Below are 20,219 nucleotides of genomic sequence, written 5' to 3'. Positions count from 1 at the left end.
CATATATAGAGAAATATATAGTGTTGTTTATGTATCTGTGTTTATATCTGTATCTGTTGTTTCTATTTGTTAGTCTGGTTCTTTCCTCTTAATTGCTGTGTAATGGCCAATTGTGTTAATATTATTATCTGTAGTTATTTAGCCATCTTCTACTGATGGTTATTTAAGTTATTTCCAAGGGTTTGCTATTATGGGCAGTGCTGCACAGAACACTTTTTTTTCTCCTTCATGTTTAAAATTAATTTTATTTATCATCTGTCAATGGCCCTTCGGTTCAGTTCAGTCACTCAGTCGTGTCTGACTCTTTGTGACCCCATGAGTCATAGCATACCAGGTCTCCCTGTCCATCACCAGCTCCCAGAGTTCACTCAGACTCCCATCCATTGAGTCAGTGATGTCATCCAGCCATCTCATCCACTGTCATCCTCTTCTCCTCCTGCCCCCAATCCCTCCCAGCATCAGAGTCTTTTCCAATGAGTCAACCATCAATAGCCCTTGGAGATAGGTAAAAAGCCTATGCTGTTACTGTCATTGATAGATGGAGAAACTTAAAACATATATTAGTTACTTGTAGTCAGTTCACTGACAGTTTGCTTTCTTTTATTTGTCTACTCTATTTTCCACCTATTTGACATACTCTCTTGTCTAACCCTAACCCTAACCCATCAAACCATTCATCTGCTGTCTCCCCAAAACTTTATAATGTTTATAGTTCCTCTTTTAGAAATCTAAATTTATTGGTATTTATAACAACAGTTATGAATTACCTCGGCAGGAATCCTATTTTATGTTTTGTGTCTAACTCCTATTGTTTGATGGTCTTTTTATTTTATTAGATTATGTACAGTTATAGAAATGTCATTATGATCTCTGTTTTGATAGTATTAAATCTGTTTTATGTCCTCACTATTTTGCCTGGAATTGCCTAACTCTGAATTCTTACTTAAGTTCTGACAAACTGATCTTTCATAATAACCTTTTATTCTTCCACATCTCTCATATCCTTGTTCATACTGCACCTGTTCTTCAGTTTTATGGATACCCCAAAGTTTGGGGATTTGCTCTCACCTTTCCTAATAGCTCCCTTCCTGATCTCATTTCTTTTCTTACTTAGATTAAGTTTTGTTGTCTGTCACATAAAATAGTACTTTTGCTAACAATTTCGATGTATTCTGTCTACTGTGCTTGTTCAGATCTCTAGCTGGACCAATTCAATTAATTTCTTACAAATTAAATATGCTGCATATTTAATTATTTAAACTATAGCCGCTCCTTTTTTTTTTTTTTTACTATAGTCCAGATTCTATCATTGTTTTATTATATTTATCACATCTGTCCATCCCTCTATTGATCCACTCATCTACATTATTCTTTGAGTGTATTTCAAAATAAATTAGAGACAACAGGTATTGTCCTCACAAATATTTTATCAGGTCCTTCACCAAACATTTGTCTATAGTTTTTTTTTTTCCTATTTAAAACTTTACAGGGAAATGCACAAATCTAAAGATAGCACATGAGTTTTGATAAAAATCTGCAGCTTAGAGAGTCAAATCCTTAGAAGGGTGTAGAACTGGATCATTACCATTACCTCATGCTCTCATGCTCCTTGATAGTCAGCCCATGTCTATATCATCCTCTGGAAGCAACTACTGTTTAGCATCCTTCCTAGAGAATTACTTTGTGTATTCTAGAACTTCATACAAATAAAGTCATACATTGTATAACTCTTATTTTGCTTGAGTTAAGATTGCTCTTCTTTGCTCTATTTTCAAGACTCATTAATGTTTTTGTGTTCATTAATAGTTCTTTCCTTTTTCTTGTCTTCCATTGTATAGATTACTGTATTTTGCTTACCCGTTCTCCTATTGATAGACATTTTAAACCATAGCCGCTCTATTTGCTCTTTGTCTTTAGTCAGTTTCCAGTGTGGTCAACAGGAAAGTTTCTATTCATTCTCCTCAGCACTTACACCAAATCTATGTCACTCACTTCAAACCTATATTTCATTTCACCTTTATTCCATATTAGACCCTTACTCCCCTCAACCTCAGTCTGTCCTCCTTTCCTGAAAATTACTTTGGCATTTTGTGCACACTATTGTGGTCTGCTACATCTCAGTCCAGTCCTTCTTAATTTCCTTTCTTGCGCCTTCTTCTTCCTGGTGCTTCTTAGCAATCTGTTTCTGTTCTTTTTGATTCTACATGCTTCCCCTGGGTAATTTCATCTCACTGATTTTAACTGTTACTCACATGCTGATGACTCCTAAATACAAATCTATAGCCTTGGCATCTTTCTGGTAAGTTCCAAATCTGCCTAACAAGCAGCCATTGGATATCCTAACCTGAATTTGTCTCAAGTACCTCAACTTCAACATGTATAAAATTGATTTTACTCCTTGCTCATTTTTTTTTTTTAATTCCTAGAAGGCATATTCCTCCTTCATTGACCTAAGCTCCCACATCCAGTCAGTTGTAGATTCTGTTGCTTTTATTTAGCTCATTTCATTGCTGTCTCATTCTCACTGCCTTATCTGGTTTTAGTTATGGCTCATCAGATATCTCTGCTCTCAATTTTGTACAGCTCAAATGTCTTCCGTACTCCTTCTAGTCATCTTTCTAATTAACTTGTATGTGGGGTGAGCGCTTTGTCATGTACAACTCTTTGAGACCCCATGGACGATATATATAGCCCACCAGGCTCCTCTGTCCATGCATGGAATTTTCCAGGTAAGAATATTGGAGTGGGTTGCCATTTCCTTCTCCAGGGGATCTTTCCAACCCCAGGATCGAACCCACGTCTCTTGCGTCTCCTGCATTAGCAGGTAGGTTCTTTACCAGTTGAGGCAGCAGGGAAGCTGTTAAGTTGGGTAAGGGCTATATGAATATATTTAGTCAACAGTCATCAATTCAGCAAATATTTAGTCAACAGTTATCCATTCAGCAAATATTAATTGGATGTCTTCCATGTGCTTGACCAGAGAAGGCAATGGCAACCCACTCCAGTACTCTTGCCTGGAAAATCCCATGGACGGAGGAGCCTGGTAGGCTGCAGTCCATGGGGTCAGTAAGAGTCAGACACAACTGAGTGACTTCACTTTCACTTTTCACTTCCATGCATGGGAGAAGGAAATGGCAACCCACTCCAATATTCTTGCCTGGAGAATCCCAGGGACGGGGGTAACCCCAGTGGGCTGCCATCCATGGGGTCACACAGAGTCAGACATGACTGAAGCGACTTAGCAGCAGCAGCAGCAGCAGCATGTGCTAGACACTATTCCAGATAGTGAAGATGAGTAGTGAACAAAACATGGTCTGTTCTTATGGAGCTACAGTTCTAATGATGGTTGTAATGGTAAGATATAAATAAACAGAAATGTCAGATAGCAGTGAATGCCAATAAGAAAGAATAGAATTAAGTGCTAGGAAATAAATAGATGTCATATGGCAATGAATGTCAATAACAAAGAATAGTTAGGTGATAGTGATATAGTATGGAGATATTAGGGAAGTCCTTTTTAAGACGGAGACACTGTGACAGGGACATGAGTGAAATGAGAGAACAAATGATACAGATATCTAGGGAAGATCAGTCCAGGCAGAAGAAGCAGAGCAACACGTGCAGAGGCTCTGAAGTGGAAGCGTGCTGGTTATATCACAGAACAACAGGGAAACGACAGAGGCTAGAGCCATGTGAGTAAGGGAGAAGGGAAGGAAATACGATCAGAAAGCACTGGGGTTGGGGGTATGTTTAGAGCTCCTTTATGGAATTTGGATTTGATTCTGAGTGAGTTAGATGATTTTGAGCAGAAGAAACATGATGATGAGCACAGGGGTGGCGTGTCTTTCAAGGATCACTCTGGTTCAAGGATCGCTTTGGTTCTTGTGTACAAATGGAGATGAACTGGAAGCCACTCCAGAAATCCAAGGATGAGGTACTAATAGCTCAAACTAGGTGGACGCTGTGGAGGACATGGAAAGTGTTCAGGTTCTAGATACGTTGCCAAGTCAAATGACAAGAAGTGCTGGTAGGTTGTGAGATGGACATGACAGAAGCAGTTTCAAGGAGGATCCCAAGGGTTTCAGCCTGAGCAACTAGAAGAATGGGGTTACCATTTGTGAAAATGTAGAATCTAAGGAGTGGAAATCAAGAGTTTGGTTTTGGAAGGATTAAAACGTAAGGAGTGTGTATGTGGTGAATTGGCAGTTGGATGTACAGATATATCCATCGATATGTTTATACCAGTGTGTATGCACACACATGCACACACATATTTCTGAAAGTGCTTACCTCTTGTACTTACAGTTCATGCACTCTTCGTGCCCCAGCAGTACTAAACACACCCTGTTCGAACCTCTGTGCCTTTGCTCGCCTTTTTTGTTAGAATACTGATTGCCATATTGGCAGTACTGGCAAATACTAGTTCAAAAATCCTGTGTTGAGGGACTGACATGAAGTCTCTCCTAATTTTGATTGCTTCATACATCATGCTGCTGTATTTTGTATTGTGTTTACAAGTTTGTGCCTTCTTTTGAACTCAAGAGTGTTGTTTAGGTGTTTTTCTCTTAAAGCCCTGGCTTACCACAGAGTTCTAATAAATGTCTCTGTGCAATGTTTCTGTCATTTGGCTTTATAATCCAAGCCTTGTGAAGAAAATGGTTTGTATTAATCAGCTTCAGTATAAGTTTATACATGTATTTGGCAAACTTAATATCAGTGACAGTTTCTTGGAAACTATTTGATCCATGTAACTATTGAATATCTAGTTGATGGGAGTCTGAAGGCTTAGAAACTCATGCTGTCAAGAAAACTGAAAATGCAGGAAGTTCATGAGAACAGTACTTCCGATCATGTGAGAATGTCTGCAGCACATCCGTTTTTTTCTGTACTGTGCGTGTGATACTCTCTCAAGTCTGGAAAATTGTCAAAATGCAGATTTCTTGGGCTCTACCACAGGCATAATAAAATAGAATTTGAGGTGGTGAAAAATGTATCATCCTCTCCTACCCTCTCCCCGTGTCCTTAAGTTTCTTCTCTATGTCTGTTTGTCCATTGTTGCCCTATAAATAAATTCTTCGGTACTATTTTTCTAGATTCCATATATATGCATTAGAATACAATATTTATATTTCTCTTTCTGACTCACTTCACTCTGTATAATAGGTTCTAGGTTCATCCACCTCATCAGAACTGACTCAAATGCCTTCCTTTTGATGGCTGAGTAATATTCCATTGTGTATATGTAGCACAATTTCTTTATCCATTCATCTGTCAATGGACATCTAGGTTGCTTCCATAGTCTAGCTATTGTAAATAGTGCTGCAATGTACAATGGGATACATGGGTCTTTTTCAACTTTGGTTTCCTCAGGGTATATACTTAGGAGTGGGATTGCTGGGTCATATGGTGGTTTTATTCCTAGTTTTTTAAGGAATCTCCATACCATCTTCCATAGTGGCTGTATCAATTTACATTCCCATCAGTAGTGCAAGAGCGTTCCCTTTCCCCCACACCCTCTCCAGCATTTATTGTTTGTAGATTTTTTGATGATGGCCATTCTGACCACTGTGAGGTGATATCTCATTGTAGTTTTGATTTGCATTTCTCTAATAATGAGCAGTGTTGAGCATCTTTTCATGTGTTTGTTAGCCATCTGTATGTCTTCTTTGGAGGAATGTCTCTTTAGGTCTTTTCCTACTTTTTGGTTGGGTTGTTTGTTTTTCTGGCATTGAGTTGTATGAGCTGCTTGTATATTTTGGAAATTAATCCTTTGTCAGTTGTTTCATTTGCTATCATTTTCTCCCATTCTGAGGGCTGTCTTTTCACCTTGCTTATCATTTGCTTTGCTGTGCAAAAGCTTTCAAGTTTAATCAGGTCCCACTTGTTTACTTTTGTTTTTATTTCCATTACTCTAGGAGGTGGGTCATAGAGTATCTTGCTTTGATTTATGTCATCAAGTGTTCTATGTTTTCCTCTAAGAGTTTTATAATTTCTGGTCTTACATTTATGTCTTTAATCCATTTTGAGATTATCTTTGTGTAGATGTTAGGAAGTGTTCTAATTTCATTCTTTTACATGTAGCTGTCCAGTTTTCCCAGCACCATTTATTGAAGAGCCTGTCTTTGCCCCATTGTAAATTCTTGCCTCCTTTGTAAAAAATAAGGTACCATAGGTGCATGGGTTTATTTCTGGGCTTTCTATCTTGTTCCATTAGTCTATATTTCTATTTTTGTGTCAGTACCATACTATCTTGATGACTGTAGCTTTGTAGTATAATCTAAAGTCAGGAAGGTTGATTCCTCCAACTCCATTCTTTCTCAAGACTGCTTTGGCTATTGGGGATCTTTTGTGTTTCCATATGAATTGTGAAATTTTTTGTTCTGGTTCTGTGAAAAATGCCATTGGTAATTTGATAGGGATCGCGTTGAATCTTTAGATTGCATTTGGTAGTATAGTCATTTTCACAATATTGATTCTTCCTACCCAGAAACATGGAATATGGCTCCATCTGTTTGTGTCGTCTTTGATTTCTTTCATCAGTGTCTTATACTTTTCTCTGTACAGTTCTTTTGTGTCCTTAGGTAAGTTTATTCCTAGATATTTAATTTTTTTGTTGCAGTGGTAAATGGGATTGATTCCTTAATTTCTCTTCATGATTTTTCATGGTTAGTATATAGAAATGCAAGTGATTTCTGTGTATTGATTTTGTATCTTGCAACTTTGCTAAATTCACTGATTAGCTCTAGTCATTTTCTGATACTGTCTTTAGGGTTTTCTATGTGCAGTATCATGCCATCTGCAGACAGTGAGAGCTTTACTTCTTTTCTGATCTGAATTCCTTTTATTTCTTTTTCTTCTCTGATTACTATAGCTAGGACTTCCAGAACTATGTTGAATAATAGTGGTGAAAGTGGACACCCTTATCTTGTTCCTGATCTTAGGGGGAATGCTTTCAGTTTTTCACCATTGAGAATAATGTTTGCTGTAGACTTATCATATATGCCCTTTGCTGTGTTGAGGAAGGTTCCTTCTGTGTCCACTTTTTGAAGAGTTTTAATCATAAATGGGTGCTAAATTTTGTCAAAGGCTTTTTCTGCATCCACTGAGATGATATGATCTTTTGTTCAATGTGTTAATATGGTGTATCACATTGATTGATTTGCATATATTGAAGAATCCTTGCATTCCTGGTATAAACCCAACTTGATCATGGTGTATGAGCTTTTTGATGTGTTGCTGAATTCTGTTAGCTAAAATTTTGTTGAGGATTTTTGCATCTCTGTTCATCAGTGTTATTGGCCTGGAGGTTTTTTGTTTGTTTTTTTTGTTTTGTTTTTTTAATTGTTTTTGTCTGGTTTTAGTATCAGGTTGATGGTGGCCTTGTAGTATAAGTTTGGAAGTGTTCCTTCCTCTGCAATTTTTGAAAGAGTTTTAGAAGGATAGGTATTAGATGTTCTCTAAATGTTTGATAGAATTCTCCTTTGAAGCCATCTCATCCTGGGCTTTTGTTTTTTGGGAGATTTTTTATCACAGCTTCAATTTCAGTGCTTGCAGTTGGGTTGTTCATAATTTCTATTTCTTCCTGGTTCAGTCTTGAGAGATAGAAGTTTTCTAAGGATCTGTCATTTTCTTCCAGGTTATCCATTTTATTACCATACTGCTACTGCTGCTAAGTCACTTCAGTCGTGTCCGACTCTGTGCGATCCCATAGACGGCAGCCCACCAGGCTCCCCCGTCCCTGGGATTCTCCAGGCAAGAACTCTGGACTGGGTTTCCATTTCCTTCTCCAATGCATGAAAGGGAAAAGTGAAAGTGAAGTCGCTCAGTAGTGTCCAACTCTTCGTGACCCCATGGTCTGCAGTCTATCAGGCTCCTCCATTCATGGGATTTTCCAGGCAAGAGTACTGGAGTGGGGTGCCATTGCCTTCTCCGATTTTGTTCATAATAGTCTCATAATCCTTTGTCTTTCTGCATTGTCTGGGGTAACCTCTCATTTTCATTTCTGATTTTGTTGATTTGATTCTTCTCTCTCTCTTTCTTGATGAATCTGGCTAAAGATTTGTCACTCTGTTTATCTTCTCAAAGAACCAGCTTTTAGTTTTATTAATCTTTATTATTGTTTCTTTCATTTCTTTTTCATTTATTTCTGCTTGGATCTTTGTGATTTCTTTCCTTCTACTAATTTCGGGACTTTTCTTTTTTCTTCAGTTGTTTTAGGTGTAAAGTTAGGTTGTCTATTCCACGTTTTTCTTGTTTCTTGAGGTAGGATTGTATTGTCATAAACTTCCCTCTTAGAGCTGCTTTTGCTGCATGCCATAGGTTTTGAGTTGTCATGTTTTCGTTGTCATATTTTTCTAGGAATTTTTTATTTCCCTTTTATCTTCTTGAGTAACCTGTTGGTGATTTAGAAACATGTTGTTTAATCACCCTGTGTTTGTGTTTCTTACAGGTTTTTTCTTGTAATTGATATCTAGTCTCATAGCGTTGTGGTTGCAGAAGATGCTTGATACGATTTCAATTTTCTTAAATTTACTGAGGTTTGATTTGTGACCTAAGATGTGGTATAGCCTGGAGAATGTTCCATGTGCCCTTGGGAAGAAGGTGTATTCTTCTGCATTTGGACGGAATGTCCTGAAGATATCAATCAGATCCATCACATCTAATGTGTCATTTAAGACTTGTGTTTCCTTATTAATTTTCTGTTTTGATGATCTGTCCATTGGTGTGAGTGGGGTGTTAAAGTCTCTTCCTATTATGGTGTTCCTGTCAGTTTCTCCTTTTATGTCTGTTAGTGTTTGTCTTATGTATCGAGGTGCTCCTATGTTGGGTGCATAGATATTTAGAATTGTTATGTCTTCCTTTTGGACTGATCCCTTGATCATTATGTAGTGTCCTTCCTTATCTCTTGTACTTTTCTTTACTTTGTCTGATATGAGATTGCTACTCCAGCTTTCTTTTATTTCCCGTTTGCATGCAATATATTTTTCCATCCTCTCACTTTCAGTCTATATGTGTCTTTAGGTCTAAAGTGGGTTTCTTGTAGATGGCATATATATGAGTCTTGCTTTTGTATCCATTCAGCCAGTCTGTGTCTTTTGGTTGGAGCATTTAATCCATTTACATTTAAAGTAATTATTGCTATATATGTTCCTATTGCCATTTTCTGAATTGTTTGGGGTTGATTTTTTAGATCTTTTCTCTTCTGTTCTATTTCTTGACTGTATAAGTCCTTTTAACATTTGTTGTAAAGCTTGTTTGGTGGTACTGAATTCTCTTAACTTTTGCTTGTCTGAAAAGCTTTTTATTTCTCCATCAATTTTGAATGAGATCCTTGCCAGGTACAGTAATCTTGGTTGTAGATTTTTCCCTTTCAGTACTTGAAATATATCCTGCCATTCCCTTCTGGCCTGAAGAGTTTCTGCTGAAAGATAGCTGTTAAGTGTATGGGGTTCCCTTTGTATGTTACGTGTTGCTTCTCTCTTGCTGCTTTGAATATTCTTTCTTTGTGTTTAGTTTTTGTTACTTTGATTAGTGTTTGTCTTGGCGTGTTTCTCCTTGTGTTTATCCTGTATGGGACTCTGTGAGCCTCTTGGATTTGATGGACTGTTTCCTTTTCCACGTTGGAGAAGTTTTCAACTATAATCTCTCAAAATTTTTCTCATACCCTTTCTTTTTCTCTCATTCTTCTGGGGCCCCTATAATTTGAATGTTGGTGCATTTGCTGTTGTCCCAGAGGTCTCTGAGACTATCCTCAGTTCTTTTCATTCTTTTAATTCTTCTAGGCCTTTGTTAATTGATTCTTGCATTTTCTCCATTTTGTTTTCAAGGTTTTTGATCATCTTTACTATCTTTATTCTGAATTGTTTTTCAGGTAGTTTGTCTGTTTCCTCTTCATTTATTTGGAATTCTGTGTTTCTGGTTTGCTCCTTCATTTGTGTAGTATTTTTCTGCCTTTTCATAATTTTTTCTTCACTTGTTGTGTTTGAAGTCTCCTTTTCCCAGGCTTCAAGCGAAGTTGAATTCTTTCCTTGAAGAAGGCTGAATTATTTCTTTTGGTTTCTGCCCTCCTAAGCCTGGTCCAGTGGTTGTGTAAGCTTTGTGTAGAGTGAGATTTGTGCTGAGTTTTTGTTTGTTTGTTTGTGTTTCCTCTCATGGGTAAGGCTGAGTGGGGTGGTAATCCTGTCTGCTGATGACTGAGTTTGTATTTTTGTTTTGTTTGTTGTTTAGATGAGGCGTCCTGCACAGGGTGCTACTGGTGGTTGGTTGGTGCCGGGTCTTGTGTTCAAGTGGTTTCCTTTGTGTGAGTTCTCACTATTGGATACTCCCTACGGTTAGTTCTCGGGTAGTCTAGGGTCTTGGAGTCAGTGCTCCTACTCCAAAGGTTCAAGACTTGATCTCTGGTCAGAAACAAAGACTCCACAGTGGTTTGTTATGGCATTAAGTGAGATTAAAACAAATATTCGAAAATGAGAAACCAAAGATGAACCCCAGACAAATGGCAGTTACAAAATCAGGCAAATAATAGTTAAAATAATTATATAAAATACACATAAACTTATACACCCATGAGCAAAGTCAAAACAGTCCAACAAAAATAAAGTACAGTAGATTGATCCAGCAAACAAAGGAAATAAAAAATTATATTTACCAGTTAAGAACAAAACTAACTAAAGCACAAACTGGGCAACAAAACTAAAGCAATGTGCCAAGTGGGGGATAGAGCAATGAAAACAAAACTAACAAATATGTTGAGAGGAAAGGAAGAAAAGAAAAGAAAGAATGGATATGCAAATTAAATAGAGATAGATGAAGATCTATATACATCAAAGATTAACTGCAAGGGGAAAAAACAGTAGGAAAGGCAAAGAAAGGGATAAATATGCCAAAAATACAATAGGTTTTAAAAAATTAAAATTATAAAGAGGAGAAAAGAAAAAAAATGGAAGAAGAAAGAAAAAAGGAAAACTCCACAGAACTACAAAAGCCCAATGTAGAGGCAGAGGTTTATAACAACATTAAAAAGTGTGACTGAATATGCACATATACATACACACCCATGCTGCTGCTGCTGCTAAATCGCTTCAGTCATGTCCGACTCTGTGGGACCCCATAGACGGCAGCCCACCAGGTTCCCCCGTCCCTGGGATTCTCCAGGCAAGAACACTGGACTGGGTTGCCATTTCCTTCTCCAATGCATGAAAGTGAAAAGTGAAAGTGAAGTCGCTCAGTCATGTCCAACTCTTAGCGACCCCATGGACTGTAGCCTACCGGGCTCCTCCATCCATGGGATTTTCCAGGCAAGAGTACTGGAGTAGGGTGCCATTTCCTTCTCCAACACACCCATAGGCAAAATCAAAAAAGTCCAGCAAAAATAAAGTACAGTAGATTGACCCAGTGAACAAAAGAAACCAAAAATTATATCTACCAGAACAAAACTAGCCAAAGCACAAACTAGAAAACAAAGCTAAAGCAAAGTGCCAACTGGGGAATAAAGCATTGAAACTAAAACTAACAACTATGTTGAGAGGAAAGGAGAGAAAGAAACAAAAGAAAGAATAGATATGCAAAGTTAGATAAAGGTAGATAAAGAAGATTTATATATGTTAAAGATTAACTGCTAGGGGAAAAGAACCATAAGAAAAGCAAACTGAGAAATATAGAAAAAATAAAAATAGGTTTAAAAAATTAAAAAAGAGGAAAACTCCACAGAACCGCAGAAGCCCAACGTAGAGGCAGAGGTTTATAACAGTAAAAAGTGTGACTAGAAAAAATAAAGCTCAAAAGCTTAATTAGATTTCACAGTGCCAGTAAAATCGACAGCTACAACAGAGGGGGATAAAAAAGAGAAAAAAGAAAAAAAATCCAAAAGAATCTACAGAACAAGTCAAAAAATAAGAATAATAAGTGTTTTTCTTGAGTCATTGCTGGGAGTCATAGTCCACTTTACCCGCCTCGGATGCCCTCCACCACTGTGCTGAACTTTGGACCTGCTGTGGGGGCAGATCAGATTCTAATCTGGTTCTACTCCAGTGTGTTCTTGCCTCCAGTGTCCATGCTATCAGAACTAGTGAGTGTTCTTTTGTGGGAGCTCTCAATGACCTTTTCTCTGTTCCATAGAGACAGAGTCTTCCTAGTTGATCGTGTGGATTTAATCTGCAGCTTGTACAGCTGGTGGTAAGGTTTTAGGTCTTCTTCCTTGGCCACACTGCCCCTGGGTTTCAACTGTGGTTACATTTCCACCTATATATGTGGGTCATCCACTGGGGTTTCCTCCCGGGGCTGCCCTGGAGGGCTTGGGTTTGCCCCTGTGAGGGCCAGGTGTGGAGGTGGTGCAGCTGCTTAGGGCGCAAGGGTTCTGGCAGCACCAGGTACTCAGGGGAGTTGGCTGCTAGGGCAGCAGGAAATACAGTGCTCTAGAAGGGTATGGCAACCAGTATTGGCCAGTACGCTCCAGGATTCTTGCCTGGAGAACCCCCTCCTCCCTGACAGAGATGCCTGGCAGGCCACAGTTTACAGGGCGGCAAAGAGCTGCACATGACTGAAGTGACCCTGTGGGCATAGATGCAAGACTTTGTTAGCCTGTGGCAGCTCTGCCCCAGTGAGAGTTGAGCATGAAGGTGATGCAGCTGCTTGGCTTGCAGGGACCCTGGCAGCACCAAGTGTGCAAGGACACGGACTGCCTCCACTGCAGGAGTTAAGTCCCTATCAGAGTCTTTTTTCGAGCCTCTTGTAGCTGGCGATCAAAAGGCCTATCTGTAGCTCTGCCTGTTCAGGCACTTAGAGGGCTACCTTGCCTGGGGTCCTTCTCTGTTGTTCGGTGTGTCAGGCACATAGAGGGGCCCTCCTGGTTGGGATCCTAGTCTGTAGGTTGGCGCCCCTGGCACTTAAAGTGGCACTCTGGGTGGGGTCTTGCTCTGTAGTGCAGTGTGTCAGGCATTTGATGGGCCAGCTGCCGATGCTGGCATTTTGAGGGAGAGACGCTATGGTGATGGCTCCATCCCCTACCCCTGACTCAGCAGTATCGCTTTGCTTCTGTGGCTGCCTGGCTTTCCTCCCTCATATCCCCTCAATCCTTCTCTTTTCCCTCCCAACTCCTCAGTCCATCTCTCCGCACTCAACAGCAGCCCTCGCCCTGGGATTGCAGCACAATCCTTAACTCCAGCTCCCAGCTGCTGGGCCTTCCAGGGGACCTGTGTCCCTGTCCGGGGTGTGTATGGCTGTAGTAAGGACTGTCTGATTCTTATTCCATTTAGGCTGCCACAGATCAGCTGTTTCACTCTCAGCCTTAAATGTTTCTCCTCTGACTCAGACAATTGCCCCATGCAGGGATTGGACCCCTGCCTCAGTTCCCCCACCCACCGAGGGCAGGTCCAGTCCTTCTAACACTCCTGTTTTTCCCATAGTTCCTTCGTCCTACCAAGTTTTGCGTGGTTCTATATATTCTTTTCCACTGGTCAGGTACTTTTGTCCCTAACCTGTTAGCTGGTGTTCTGCACGCACTTCTGTCTTTGAAGGCGTATTCCTGATGCATCCTTGGAGAGAGATGTACCCCATGTCCACCTGCTCCTCCACCATCTTGTTCTAGGGAAGATTTTTACCTCTTATTTTTAAGAAAGTTCTATTGGAGTCTGGGGTAAATTGAGGACTATCTTGTAATTAAATGTTAAAAAAAAACACTTAGCTACTGTTCTACTGAAGCTTTTTATTTGTGTATGTTTATTTTATATATACTTATTTATAGTCTGAAATCTTACTGTAAACTGTGTGTCCTAAATAAATAGTATTAATTACACTATTTACTAATGGCTATGCCTGTTTTAATAAAGAATAATCTTTTTGAAGCCGAAACAAACTTAAGTATACATTTTTTGTTTTTTTGCCAACTGTGGAATATCTCATCATATGACCCACAAGCAAGATATTTGCATTATCTCTTCGACATACCGTAATGTTCTCCAAGGACATAAGCATAAATAAGTCACAACTGCTAAATGTGGAAATCCAAATCATTAGGTTCCCAATAAGTAAATGATTCTTGTCTTGTGTTTTTAGGTTCCCAGATTGTGGTGAGCCGTATCCTCGGCTGGTGGACCTGAATTTAGCTGGCGATCCTACTGAAGGAGCCTCAGTGGCAGTGCAGAGGGACTATGGCTTTTGGTGTCTCTGAGAGTTGAAAATTGATCCTGATCTTGGCTGTTGCTTTTTGCACATGCGTGATTGTTCACCTCCTTGTCCAAATATGTACTTTAGGAGAGAAGAGCTTTCATTTGCTCGGTATTTCATAGGATTGATTTCAGTCATTTGCCTCTCTGCCACGTTGTTTACTTTTTTAACTTTTTTGATTGATGTGATAAGATTCCAGTATTCTGAAAGAACCGTTAGAATTTATGCTGTCTGCTACATGATGGTGTTATTAATTTTCTTTATTGGGTTTTTGCTTGAGGACCGAGTCGCCTGCAATTCATCCAGCCCTGCACAGTATAAGGCTTCCACAGTCACCCAAGGATCTCATAACAAAACCTGTATCATGCTCCTTATGATACTCTATTTTTTTCACTATGGCTGGCAGCATTTGGTGGGTGATTCTTACCATCACGTGGTTCTTGGCAGCTGTGCCAAAGTCGGGTAGTGAAGCTATTGGGAAGGAAGCCTTGCTGTTCCATGCCAGTGTGTGGGGCGTCCCTGGAACGCTGACCATCATCCTTTTAGCGATGAATAAAATTGAAGGTGACAGTATCAGTGGCGTGTGTTTTGTTGGCCTCTATGATGTTGATGCCTTGAGGTATTTTGTTCTTGCACCCCTCTGCCTGTATGTGGTATTTGGGGTTTCACTCCTTTTAGCCGGCATTATATCCCTAAACAGAGTGCGAGTTGAGATTCCATTACAAAAGGTGAACCAGGATAAACTGGTGAAGTTTATGATCTGGATTGGTGTTTTCAGCACTCTGTATCTCGTACCACTCATGGTTGTAATTGGATGCTACTTTTATGAGCAAGCTTACCGCGGCATCTGGGAAACAACGTGGATACAAGAACGATGCAGAGCATATCACATTCCATGTCCATATAAGGTCAGGGAAACCTTGTTCTAAATTTCAAAATATTTAACAGTGAAAAGAGCTAATCTTAGCTGTTTTTCTTTTTTTTTTTTTTAACTCTTCATGAAAAACCTGAACATTAAAATTTTGAAGTGAAGTTAATGAACAAATTTATTGTAATAAGAATGTCATACACACTTTTCTGTTAACATCTTCGTTTTAAAAGATCACTTCCGTGAGTCCAAGCCATGGGCTCTTAAGCACTTTACTTCTGTTATCACAAAATAGTTGCTTGTTGATTACTTAGAAGTCTGCAGGTTTGAGGGGAAGATGTTGATTAAAAGACAGTGTCTGTGGAAATTTTACTGATACTTAGAACTGAAGTTTTAACAGTTTTGAAAAAAAATTAGAATGCATTTGTACAAACAGTTTCATCTTTTAGTTGGTCTTAGTTTTTCTTTTTTGCATACTGAATATTTTGTGATTTATCTTTTAATTTAAAGACATCGGATAATCACAGAATTTTAGATCTAGAGAGGACCTTAGAGATGGTTTATTCAAGTTCCCTCTGTCATTTAGAGTTCTTAAACACCTATCTCATTTGAGGCTTAGAAATGTTAAGTGACTTGCTCACTTTATTAAAGTACTTACGCATTATAGATAACTTCTGTTTACTTGTCTCTTTCCCCTAGTAGACAGTGAACTCTTTAAACACAAGAACATCTTTTTCATATTTTTTCAAAGCATGTTCTATAGGTGAGTAGATGATGGCATTGAGAATGGGAATGTGTAGATTGAGAAGAAAAGACATTTTTAAGAAATGTTCCAGTTTTACTGGAAACAAGGAGTGTGTGATTAGCACATAGTCAATTCTCGTAAATGCTTGATGACTGAAAATGCCATTTCCTTTTTTATTTTGTGGTGTAAATAATTCTACACAAAATTACATTTTAATTATTATATCTTTATAATTTATATATAATATAGTATTATAAATATTAGCTACTGGCTTTTAAAACACCAACCTATAATTGAGAGGCCAGGAAAAAATGAATAATTGAAATTTTATTACATTTCTTGATAGAATTGCTTATTAAAAACTCTTAATATGAGTTTTCAGGCCTGAAGCTAAGTAATCAAATTTTGCCTCTGATGACAGAGAAAGAGATGATTGAATTACATCATGTGCTTCTCCATGTGAGGTTTCTAGGATTCCAAATATATATTATCTTAGGACTATAAAAGAAATAATATTTGGCTCAGAAATAATGATCTGAAAAATACCAGACCTCAAACATGTAAAATAGTAAATTAGAGTAGTTGGTACGCCACTATTTTCAAAATATTCCTGAGAATCTTTTAGCATCTTTAGAACCAGTTTGAGCTATATAAAAACCTGGGTGTGTATTCATTTCTTTACAGTCGTAGGTTCTATAAGTGTTTTTTATTTCCAACTTCCAGAAATAATGTTGGATTTCCAACATCCTAAAAAGAATAGAAAATGGTATAATAACTAACATAGTTATTAAGGTATAAAGTCTGGGTCAGGAATCCTGGCTTCATATCTCACTCTTATTATTTACTAGTTTTATAGTTTTAGATCAACTTCACCTCTTTCCACTTCAATTCCTCATCTGTAGAATGAGTAATGGAATCTCATAGTAATAAGAGAGTAATCATGTTAGATAGAAATAGTAGTAGAATCTGTATCCTAGGACTGTTTTTAGGCATCTACATGCAGTTAGAAGAGTGCCTTCTGTATAAAAAGTGCTCGAATGTTAGTTCTGTTACTCATTTTTTAATTTATTGTTGCTTCTGTTACTGTTATTTACACACACACATACGTACATAAACTGTTTTTTAAACCATTCAGTACCAAACTTTAGCAAATGCCATGTTTAAGTTATTGAGAATATACACGACAGTATGTGTACCACTAACTTGTTCATTTTAACTGCAGTAGAGAGATTTAATGGACAAATATACTTTAATTCATTTACTCATTATTTTGCTGAGGGACGTAGAGTTCCAAGTGTTTTACTGTTGTAATACCTATCTTCCTTGTACATGACTAAGAATGTTCATGGGGTGTATACCCAAAAGTGTAGTCCCAGCCTTTTAACATATAGGCATCTTCAACTCAAGTGGTTATTTTAATTGACACTGGCAGTATAGAGTTGGAATGCCCCATTTCACCCCATCTTGGTGTTCTCAGGCTTTTAAGTTTTTGTCAACCTTTGAAACAATATCTCAAGCCTGTCTTGATGTTTATTTTTATTTCCCTTATGCCTCGTTGTTTTCATATGTGTGTTGGCTGTTTGGGGTTTCTCTTCTGTGATTTGCCTATTTGTTGCCTTTGTCCTCTGCTCTGTCATGTTATTTGCCTTCTGTTGTTATTCTTGTTTAAATTCTTCTTCAGTTACTTGCATTGCAGATATCTTATCCTGCTCTCTAGCTTGTCTTTTTACTTTGTGTTTTCTTTGCCTTTTGTGTTTTCAGAAATCCCTGCCTACCTCTAAAAATCATAAAAATGGTCTGCCATTTTTTCCCAGCAGTTTTTAAAATTTGATCTTTTAATTCATGACTCTGATCTCTTGAAATTCATTTTTATCTGTGTTATGAGTAACAATTTTAGTTTTTCATATGAATGGTGCTTTTTGCCACATTTATCATGTGAATAATAATGCATTACTGTAACATACAAGTTCCATTTTTAGGCTGTCTTATTTACTGCTCTGTTTGAACAACCTTGTTTCAATCCCACATTTCCTCTACCTTATGCTTCTTCAAAATTATTTTAACTGTTCCTGGCACTCTTCTGTTTGAATTTTAGAATAATTTCTTCATGAGAAACAGTTTGCATTTTGTTGAAATTGTTTTAGGTTTTAAATGAATCCAGGGGAAATTTCTGTCTTTGTGATACTGAGTTTTAGTATCTTTTTGTTTCTTGATGTATGTATTCATTGATTTGTTCCTAGGTACCTTACAGTATTTGTTTCAATTGTGAATGAGATCTTTTCTGTTACATTTTTCAGTTGGTTTTTGGTGGTCTACAAGAATGCCACTGATTTTTGTATATTGACCTTATATTGAGCATCCCTGCTGAACTCTTCTGCTAGCTCTATGCTAAGTCACTTCAGTCGTATCCGACTCTGTGTGACCCCATAGACGACAGCCCACCAGGCTCCCCCATCCCTGGGATTCTCCAGGCAAGAACACTGGAGTGGGTTGCCATTTCCTTCTCCAATGCATGAAAGTGAAAATTGAAAGTGAAGTCGCTCAGTCGTGTCCGACCCTCAGCAACCCCATGGACTGCAGCCTTCCAGGCTCCTCCATCCATGGGATTTTCCAGGCAAGAGTACTGGAGTGGGTTGCCATTGTGTGTAAATTCTCTTATGTATTCTTTGTAGAAATCCTGTTGCTGCAAGCAAGGCCAAGTTCATATCTCACATTCCAGTTCTTATATTTTATTTAAGATTTTTGTGTCTATACTCAGGAGAGATATAGACTGCGATATTAATAGTTTTTCTTTTCTTGCCACGTATTTTTCCTTTTTGGTGTCAAGGCTGTAATAGCTTCATAAAGTGAGGTCTTTTCCTCCTGTTCTTGGAAACAGTTTTTACAATGAATAGGGACTGTCTGCTCTTTGAAAGAGTCGGTGTTTCATCCTGTAAAAATCCTCTGTCATGGTATCTTTGAAGTAAAGAGAGAGAAATTTCATCTTTCCAAACTGAAATTCTGTAATTCTCCATTTCTCCCTGTCTCCTGGCCTTTGGCAACCATTGTTCTACTTTATGTCTCTATGAATTTGATTGCTCTGGGTACCTCATATTAATGAAACTCAAACACTATAAGTATAATATTAGTTTTCATTCAGGATTTTACTTCAGAGGAATTTTATACAGACTTGTAAACTGAGCACTAGAGCTATTGAATTCCTATTTGAAGTAATATCCATACATAATTGAATATGATTTACTGTTACTGACCATGCCTAAAAGAATGCTTCTCAAGTTTTGATGATAATTCCTAATGAGAGGTTTTTAAAATGTATTAAGTAATGATGTTATCCTTGAGGTAGCTGCCTCAGGTCTTGGAGAACGTAATATTTGAATGTATGTTCACGTGACTATCAGTGCGGTTTCTATCAGTGTCATTTCTCATACTAATGAAACTTTCAAACATTTGAAAATTGCTTGAGGTAGTTGATCACATTGTTTCAAAATACCCAGTTGGGTTTAAAGTAAATGTCATGTATTTAAGTCCCTGATTTGAAGAAAAGTGGGCTTGTGTAAAGTATTTTAAAATATTTAAAATGGATGTCCATGCTGAAAACAGGAATTCACTGCTTGGATTTTAAAATGCTTTATACCAACTGTTTTTTGCAAGAACACTTTTTAAAAAATGTGTGTTAAATAATTCTTGAGAATGTAATATTTAATGCCTGAAAAGAGTTGGTCATGAAATATAGCTTGAGTTTTCAGAATAATGTATATTTTACAGTTTAAAATCAGTAAAGTTTATTCCTAGAATATGTTTCATCTTATGTATTATTTAAGTAACAGTAATTTTCCAGGTACTTAGGTTTTGTTGTTGTTGTTGTTGTTGTTTTTGTTGTTGTTTTTTGTTTTGCCTTGTAAAGTATTTCCTCCTATTTATTTAGGGGCTTCTAAGAGGCTCAAATGATTTTATGAAAGAGTTACACATTTCAAAGTTTGTTGATATTTTTAGAAAGCCATTCACATGTAACATATTTATTAAAAACATGGGGTTTAAAGTCCCATCTGTAACACTTTGAGTCTCAGTTTCCTCATGTAAATATAGGGAATACTATGTTAAATACAGTAATATCTACCTCATACGTGGCTGTGAAGATTAAATGAGAAAATAAAGTTAAGCCTCTTACTAGAATGCCATACACAAAGAAAAATTTCATTATTCTGTTGTCACAAGTACATAATTCCTGAGGTTTAAAAAAAAGTTGTTCTTATATTCTGTATTAGAATCCTCATTTTGTCTTTTAAACATTGATTTTTCAAAAGAATATGTTTCCTTTCCTAAAGTTTCCCCTTCGTGTTTTTCTCTTTCATCCATCTAATCCAATTATCTATGTCCCAAGGAATTTTGATACTAGAACCTGTGTTTCAATAATAGAAATGTGTTACCATAATAGAAGCAGCT

General features: G+C 37.7%; 1 pseudogene; it reads left to right on the top strand.

Annotated features, from left to right (window-relative positions):
* Positions 1-15,092, top strand: part of LOC113880072 — a 42,999-nt pseudogene extending 27,907 nt beyond the window's left edge.
* The last annotated feature ends 5,127 nt before the right edge of the window (positions 15,093-20,219 follow it).

Source organism: Bos indicus x Bos taurus, chromosome 21 (assembly GCF_003369695.1).
Source record: "Bos indicus x Bos taurus breed Angus x Brahman F1 hybrid chromosome 21, Bos_hybrid_MaternalHap_v2.0, whole genome shotgun sequence".
NCBI classification, from domain to species: domain Eukaryota; kingdom Metazoa; phylum Chordata; class Mammalia; order Artiodactyla; family Bovidae; genus Bos; species Bos indicus x Bos taurus.
The sequence above is the reverse complement of the archived record's forward strand: the minus strand, read 5'-3'. Positions and strand labels throughout refer to the sequence as shown.